This window comes from Hemiscyllium ocellatum, unplaced genomic scaffold, assembly GCF_020745735.1.
Source record: "Hemiscyllium ocellatum isolate sHemOce1 unplaced genomic scaffold, sHemOce1.pat.X.cur. scaffold_118_pat_ctg1, whole genome shotgun sequence".
NCBI classification, from domain to species: domain Eukaryota; kingdom Metazoa; phylum Chordata; class Chondrichthyes; order Orectolobiformes; family Hemiscylliidae; genus Hemiscyllium; species Hemiscyllium ocellatum.
The window spans coordinates 290,321-299,385 of NW_026867701.1; the positions used below are offsets into that span (position 1 = coordinate 290,321).

General features: G+C 42.8%; 1 non-coding gene across 1 annotated transcript; it reads left to right on the plus strand.

Annotated features, from left to right (window-relative positions):
* Positions 1–8,609: 8,609 nt before the first annotated feature.
* On the plus strand, positions 8,610–8,682 carry trnav-cac (transfer RNA valine (anticodon CAC)). Its single transcript has one exon. It is a non-coding gene; the product is annotated as a tRNA-Val (tRNA).
* The last annotated feature ends 383 nt before the right edge of the window (positions 8,683–9,065 follow it).

Sequence of the window (9,065 nt, forward strand, 5' to 3'; positions counted from 1 at the left end):
ATCAGATATCTGTTTGTCTTCGCCCCATTTTCCAGTACCTGGTCCTTATCCATGTGTGCTCCAGCTTCTCAAGTATTCGGCTAAATACTCCTGAAGTGTTTTGATGACTCATAGCTTTACCACACGTTCAAACAGTGAGTTCCAATTCTAAAACACTCTCAGAATGAAAATGGTCTTCCTATATCTCCTCTGATTATCCTCCCCTTGCATTTAACGTCGATCTATGGTTGTAAACATTTTCCATAAGAAATTTCTTCCTATAACACGTATCTATCCCCTTACTCTACACCTACAACTCTTCCTCAATCACACTTCTCCTGTCTCAGATCAAGAGCCTGAGCTAAGCTAATTTATCTTCCCCATGACGAGATTGTAGTGCTGGAAAAGTACAGCCGATCAGGCAGCGTCCGAGGAGCAGGCGAACCGACGCTTCTGGCATAACCTTTCATCAGGAATTAGACGTGTAGGTGGGGGCGGAGAGATGAATGGGCGGCAGTTGGGGTTGGGTGGAAGGTAGCTGGAAAAGCGCTAATTGGATGGGGGCGAGGGAGAAAGTGATAAGTCAGAGGGGGAAAAGATTAATAGGTCCGGAGGGTGGTGCCGAGTTGGATGCTTCGGACTGTGATAATGTGAGGGGAGGGGATTGAGGAAGATGTTGAAATCCACATTTATCCCGTACGATTGCAGGGTCCCAAGGCAGGATATGGAGTATTTTTTTTCCACGCAGCAACGGTTTGGTGGTGGCTTATGCCCGAAACGTCCATTGTTCTGTTCTGGAAACCACATTTCAGGGGAGATGTGAAATACCAAAGACTAAAAAAAGGACAAAAAAACTTATAGAATCAGAGTAAATGGAAATAGACGCAATGCAGACAGAAACCATTTGGCCAATTGAGTCTGCTCTATGCCGTCGAAGAGATTCACACTCCCTCACCCTATCTTTCTAAACCCGCATTATTGATCCACCTACAAAAATAGAAATGAGTTCAAAAGCTCAGCGTGTCAGGCAACATCGTTGGAGAGAAATCAGAGTTAACATTGCGAATCAAAAACTGTTCCAAGGAATGGTCTGTTGATCCCAAATGGTCATTCGGTTTCCCTGAGCTGCGATTCCTACTTTTGTCTTTGATTTTGTCTTTGATTATACAGTCCATTCAGGTTTTGTTTGCCATCTCCCTGAAGTGCACATCTTTGGACAGTGAGAAGGAATTGGAGCAGCCGGAAGAAACCCACACGGAGGAGAAGAGAAAAGGAGCGTGCAAATTCCACACAGTCAGTCACATAATTCTGGAATCGAATGCAGGTTTCTGGCCTGTTAGCCCTCTCAAGCTGCAAGCGCCCGACCCGGATGCGAAATGAACCCAATCTCACGCAGTGACAGGCAGTGGTATTGCCCTGGAGTTCAATGCAAAAAGAAGTCTATGTATCAGTACTGGAAATCTATAATTGATTAACTATCCAAACTCTTTTTATAAATCACTTGATCGACAGCCTTGTACATCTTGTCGTCAAAAATTAACATCGGAATACTTCTAAAAGATATGAGGATTTCTGCCTCTCCAACCTTTGCATGCACTGAGTTCCAGATTTCAACCACCCGCCGTTTCAAAACGAATATCTGCGCATTCACTCAAAACTTTCTTCCTCTGTTCTTAAATCTATTACCCCGTGAGTGATCTCTCCATTATGGTAAACTTTAGTTTCAGTCTACACGATCCGTATCTTTGATTATTTTGTATATCTCAATCATGTCTCCTCTCGATCTCTTCTGCTCTAAGTCTATCCAGTCTATCCAATCTCTCTTCATAACTGGAGCTCTTCTACTCAGACTATGTCCTGGTAAAATTCCCCTACATCATTTCCAGTGCTAATGTGATTGCAGAACTGCACACCATAGTCTAGATAGAGCCGAATGAGCAAGTGAAATAAATGATGTTGCAATCCGCAGAAAGAGGTCGTTTTGAAAAAAAGTTTCTTTTCCTCAGTGCTGCCCTGTGTTCTTTTCCTGAGCCTCAAGTTCCAATAATATCTGATCCATGCCAGTAAAAGGTGCTACTTGAACATTGATCTCAAAACCACGGTATCGAAATGGATTGACTGCTCTGAAGGTCGCAATGGTATGATTGAGGCATGTTCACCCAGCAACAGGGAGCGCAGCAACACAGACTGAACAGGGTTCAATTTGAAAATGATTGTAATGGAAATGGGAGGGGGAACTTAAAGGAGGTCAGTGATTGTGAGAGGGAGAGAAGTCTCCAAGAATGGGTGAGTCTGAATTCTGACATTTATCTCAGAGAGATGTGTGAGAGAGGGGTTTGATGAAAAAATCATAATGTCAGAGAAAGTTTTCATGTCAAATCAATTAATTCATTTCTGTGTTTCTTTGGCATGTACCACAAGGAGTTAAAATGGGTAGAACATTACATGCCGTAACTCGGATTCAATCGAGGTTCCTGCGGCCACAACGCACAACACTGAACATTATACGATCCCTGGGCCATGCAGAGATGCGTGTTTGAAAAGAGCAGTAACGACAGTGACATAGAGCATGTTAGGAAGAATGCAGAGACACAACAGGACTATTTGGCGAGCAATAATAGACATGTGGGAACTCAGAATTGGCTGTATATTCAAATTGGATATTTCAAGAGGCTGAGTATGTTCCATCGAGCACTGCATGTTGAAGAGTGAGGGTGATAGATTTTTACAAAACATCAAATTCTCAAGGGATACTGCAGGATATTGTTGAAATGTATGTTCCAACAGTAATGAGGTTTCACGATTGTTGCCACACGAGTTTCCCCACACAAGGAAGTACCCATTTCTACAGTGGATCACATAATCCCAATTCCTCCACCCAGACTCAATTGTGCAGTTGCAAAGATCAAACGGGAAATTGGGATGGAAATGAGCACATGAAGCTACTGTGTCGCACCAGTGATGCGATCGGTGAGCACATGGTCCTTTTATGATGATACAGAGGCGCATGAAATTCCGAGGCTGGGAGTTCTCCTGGTCAAAGGCGGGGAGGAAGGGCATATTTGTCTCCGGTTATTAGATTATTAAGGTACAACAGCAGCATTAACCCGCACTGCCGATTGTCTCAGTGGAAGCGTGCTGCAGCCTTAAGCGAGAGGTCGATGTATTGCAAGCATTCAGTGCAATTTTCCTTTACAATGCACTGTTTGGTTATTTTGATAGGTAAGAACTGTTTTTTCATCACATCATCCTCTTGCTCCCAGCAAACACTCCAGTACAGCGTACATCAGTTTCATTCCAACACAGCCACATGTCATATTCTCACTCCCTCTGAGATGATTGGAATTGCCAATGTCATTCTCTGAGATGGAGCAACGTAGCATTGAGATGGTAGTGTAGTGAACAAAGAAGAATAAAGAACACAGAACATTTATGGCCCAGGAACAGGCCTTTTGGACCTCCCAGCCTGGGATGAACAAAATCAACTGTCTAAACCAATCACCCAATTCCTAAGCACCTGTTTCCATCTGCTCCCCACTTACTCACGCATCTATTAAGGCGCACCTTGAATGAAACGACCGTGCCTGCCTGTACTACCTCTGCTAGAAACGTGTTCCAGCACCTACCACCCTCTGTGCTAAATACTTTCTACATCTATCTTCCTTAAACGTTTCACCTCTCAATTTGAATGTGAGACCTCTCATTATTGAATCCCTTACCTGGGGAAAAAGCATCTCTATACACCCGGTCTTTACCCTGCAAGATGTTGTAGACCTCAATCAGGACCCCTCAATCTCTTTTTATTCACTGAAAACAATCATAAACTTCTTAGCCTCTCTTCACAGCAAACATCTTCCATACCAGCAACATCCTCGTAAACCTTCTCTACACCCTTTCGTAAACGTCCACATCAACTGCGTAACTTGACGACCAGAACTGTGCAGTGTTCCTAAACGCGGCCGAACCAAAATCTTCTACAATTTTTGCATGACCTGCCAGCTCTTACATTCAAAGCCCGGTCCTCTGACGACAAGCATGCCATTTGCTTTCTTGATCGCTCTGTCGACCTGTGCCACCATCGTCATGGTACAAAGGACCTGAACTCCCAGATCTCTCCGCTCATCAAATTTCTCCAAGGCTGTTCCGTTTACTGTGTCGTTGGTTCAAGAATTAGGCTTCCCAAAATGCATCACTTCACATTTGCCTCGATTGAACTCCGTCTGCCACTTCTCCGCTCTACTCTCCCGTCTATCTATATTATTCTCTATTCTTTGACGACCCCTATGCTTTCTGCTACTCACCAATCTTCGTGTCAAATGCAAATGTAGTGGCGATATATTGGGCTAACAACACTTGGAGACTGGAACATGGCAGCTGCTGGTATTTAAATCGATGAATAAAATTTGGAATAATAACCCCGATCATAGGAACAGAGGCAAAAGGTTTGAATTAGCTGAAAGCCCATTCATTCGTGTCCCTTGGAAAGGGGAATTTGCCATTCTTAATGAGACCTGCCAACATAGGACTCCAGACTCACAACAGTGCTTTTCAACGATAGAATCCCTCTGACTCAATTCAAGGTGAATGAAGAATGCACAACAAATAATGTTCAGACCATGATGGCCACACTCCGTGGGAGAATAAAGAAGAAGAAAAAAAATACACGGATGACGGGGAAAATTGGGAGTCATCTCTGCGTGGACTCAAATTCAACTGATTATCCAATCTAAATAGACACATGGATACACACACCGCCAAGATGTCAGGTCCATAGGGGGACTTCGGGAAAGGATTCAATTACCCGCTGAAGTGTAAACCTACGTGCCCAGGCACAATGTGGACAGGTCATTCACCACTCCCATGTGTGAGAAGGGATCACTCAGGAGGCCAACTGGCAGAGTCACCAGCATGTTGACAAATGACATCAGGGGTCCGATTGTGCTGTAATTGCAGGTGTTCATCACATCCAGCAATGAACCATGTTTGGACGCTTGTTTCCAGTGGAGTTCCACTGTTTCGTGACAGAGATCAACGATTCAGACTTAGTTGTAGGAGTCATGATTTAGAAATTTGCAGTGGATGCAACAATTGGTCGTGCATTTGACTATGATGAATAATGTCAGGGCCTGCAGAGATGTATCAATCAGGTGGAAAATAAAACCGGCGAATGGAATTGAATCCAGACCAATAAGTGGTAACGAATTTGGGGAGTTGAAACAATAACAGTGAGGATTCTGAGTGGAGAACAGAACAAACAGGAACAAAGGGATCTTGGAGTGGATATTCACAGATCACTGAAGATTTTTGGACAGGGAGTTCAGATGGTCGAGAGTATTTTTGGATATTTTCTGTTGTTGACCCTCGGTTGTGGGTGATATTCGATCTTTAGCAACCGCCAGTTTAGGAAACAACTAATAGAATGAGCACAAGTCTGGTCAATGCAATAATTAACATTTTAAAATTTGTAAGACAAAGGATGGAGGGCTGAAGTATACCACTTTGACGATCAAGACAGCTTCATCACTCAATGGATTTACCACTGATACATCTTCAAGTCATGCCGGTATGTGCCTTGGCGGGTAACTTGCAAATGGTCGCGCTTCAGTGCATCTTCAACCTTGTCCTTATAGTCAGCACAGTTTTTGAGCTTTGAATGTTCTGTCAACACAGCCTGGATGACTTACTCCATACATCTTGGAGGTGGTGCACTCTACTGCAATCGTGCCTTAGCAGTGAGGGTAATAAACATTCAGGTGTTGAACGTGGTACAGTTAAGTGACTGCATTGTCGTGGACGAGGTCCAGTTCCTTCAGTGGTATTGAAGCTTCACACATCCAGGCAAATGAAGCGAGTTCTGTTACACATCTAATTTGTGCCTAACAAATGATGCAGACTTCACGGAGACATGAGTTGTGTTAATTATCAACCAGAGTCGACTGACGGACATTTTTTTGTAGTCAACTTCTTTATTTGGGCGGTCAGGTAACATTTCTCCTAAATATTAGCTCCGAGGGCGATTACACGGAGGACTTCAGTTACAACGAAGTCATTGAATGTCAATAGAATATGATTAGATTCTCATTTGTCAAAGTTATCATTACTGTATTTGGTCCATGTGTGGACTAATCCGATTCCAATCGCTATCTGATTTCAAGTTCCAGTTCCCGTGCTGTAAGGGACAGCAGAGATTTACGAGGATGTTGTCAACTTTGGATAAAATGGAGCTTCTTGGAATGATTGGTCAGGCTTGGATTATTCTCCTTGAAACAAAGCCGTGGGATCTTGACAGGGTAGATATAGGCAGGTGGTTTGGCCTATGCTCTGATGAGAGCACCACAGGACATAATCTCAGAATGAGATATCGCCCATTTAATTCAGAAATGAAGAGTAATTTCCATGCTCAAAGAATCTGTGGGGTTTTTTTTTGGCAACCGAAGTAGAGGCGAAGTTGTTGGGTATTTTCAAACTGTGTCAGGTATTTAATCAGAAAGATGATGAAGTTTGTCGAGGTAAGTGAGCAGAATGGAGTTGAAGATTATCAGATCAACCATGAGTTCGTTGTATGGTGGGGCAGACTCGGTGGGCTGAATGGCATGCATTCATTTTGTTTAACATTTGATCTAACGCTAAATTTTATTCATAAATTGAGAATTGTGAGTGGATGGGATGAAGTGATAGAAAAGGTTTATCAAACAGATCAGGAACGAAGCTCATAAGCTCATGAAGAAGAAATGTGCTGTGACACTCTGCACAGCACAGGTAGCTGTTTACAGAAGCTGTGACTGCTGAAGAAAATTGGCTGACCTTGTACAGTTAGCAAGTCACTCATCACGCTGCATGTGGAAGAAAGAAAGGTTAGTTTCATTGGAGCAGTTTGCTGCGGTTCCAATTCCGAGTGACTGTTTGAAATACTGATCAAATCATTGTGTGGACTGTTAGGTTAAAATAATCATGAGCAATCCCATTGCATACACTTGTGCTCCAGATCACTTGTTAGTTATTTCTCTTTCTGTCGATGTAAATTCATAGAAAGACAAGATGGAAAGAGGTGCATAAAGAAAAAAATGTGTTCCCTCTAATTACACCAACTTAATTTACAACCGAATAGAACATCTGCTCTCATTTTTTATTTCAACTTTTATGTGGTGTTGATTGTTCGTGAGTCTCCCGTACAGTGAAGCACAAGAACAAAATTCTCGATCCAGTGTATGGTGTGAGATGCAATGTAAAAATGCAGCAGTGGTTTGTGGAATTAGCAACCAAAATGTGACTCGAACCCATGAATGCGGAGCACGGTGGTATAATAATCCATCACCGTAATCTCTCGGTCTCCTCAGCACGTTTTGGAAATGGGTAACATGTGACCTCATCAAAGTAACATGTGGTGAAAGTCGTGGTTGAGAAATGTCTTGAGCTAAATTGAATCCAAACCATTGTGTTTCTGCTTTCACCAGAATTACAATAACAGCAAAATCCAAGAAGTAGCCATGCTCAGAATGAAACAGTGAACAATAATTCCCCGTCATATTCACACCCACATTTTGCCTTCACTCATATTTTCTTCAGTGACGTTCTCTCTCACATGAAGAAGTAGCTATGGCGAGTGATATAAATGTGATGTTGTGGTTCAATAGCCGTTCTCATATGGCTTAACTGAATTACGTTAAACCACAAGGAAAGCTTTTTTGTTCGTTTCATTTTATTAAGTGAACTGAAAGTCACACAGTTCATTGTAATAATCGGAAGTGCATTAGATTTATCTCATTGGAACGATTAATGATATATGCAAATTTGTTCCGAATTTATTTCAGCTGAAAGAAAATACTGCCATTTATGCTGATCAACTCCAACAGTTTGTTAAAAGGCAGTTTCGATCCCCGCTATATTGATGTTCAAAACACAACTGCGGTGTGGGAATGTGCTGAATATTTAAAGTGTCTGTCCTGTCATGGTCATGTTCTCCTCCCGCGCAGAAAATCGCAAGCAGCTTGAATGTTGCTTTGTTTTCCAGGCAAGTTGAGTTTTTACTGGAACGGAATGGAGACTTTTATTTCATCGCTGTTGTGAAACAAAGTCCTGCGGTGACTCGATTCCTCGTTGTTTGTTTTTCTGGCCAATGGGAAAATCTTTCCAATGCATATGTTATTGAATTTCTCCCATTTCCTCATCCGATTACCATTGCAATTTTCTGAGCGCAATAGCCTCCTCCGCTCCCTCTGGTAGCTCATTCCATGCACCCATAACCTTGTGTGTGGGAAATGTGCCTCGGGGTCCTTTGTCAATTTCAGACCACTCACCTTAAACCTATGCTCTCGAGTTTCCAACTCACCCTAGCTTGGGTAAAACACGTTAATGCTCAGTTCACAACACTTCCATAAAATCATGTCGTATCCGTTATGCTGCCGGGAAGGTTGTCCCAGCCTATTCCACTTCACTCTACAGTCCAAACATTGACGACATCCTTGTCTATATTTTGTCACCAATTTCACGTCCCTCTTTTTTTTAACTTTTTTCAAGATGTCAATTACCCTGGATAACAACGAGCTATTGGAAAAGAAAGGTGAAACGTAGAATGGCTTCAACTTTCAGTGCTGGATGCCACAGAGCCGCAGTAGACCCAGCTGAGGCTTGTTTCTGTAGTGTAGTGGTCATCACGTTCGCCTCACACGCGACAAGTCCCCAGTTCGAAACTGGGCAGAAACTGCTTCGTTCTTCATTTGTAGCCTTTTACACGGACGTAAACGGAGCTTTCTTGCTTGCTCTCCCATCTGCAAACCTGCCTTCGAAATTGCTCGAACAAATCTGTACTCTTTGTGAAATGTGATGCAATTCCATTTAATTAGTGAGTAAAGCATTGTAAAGGTTTTCTCAACCTGGTTCTGATCATAAGTCATTCTGTTTGAGAGTGTAGTTACCGCGTTCTGATCCCTTCCACGAAAAACTGTCCCGCGTTTGCATTCCTTGCGCAGGCGGACCGGTTCAAAGACAGGGAATAAGCTGATGCGCTGGTGTCACAGTACACCACAGATTCCTGAACTAGTCTGTCTGTCAAATGTACACCAAAGTCGTCTCTGCAAGGCCTCATT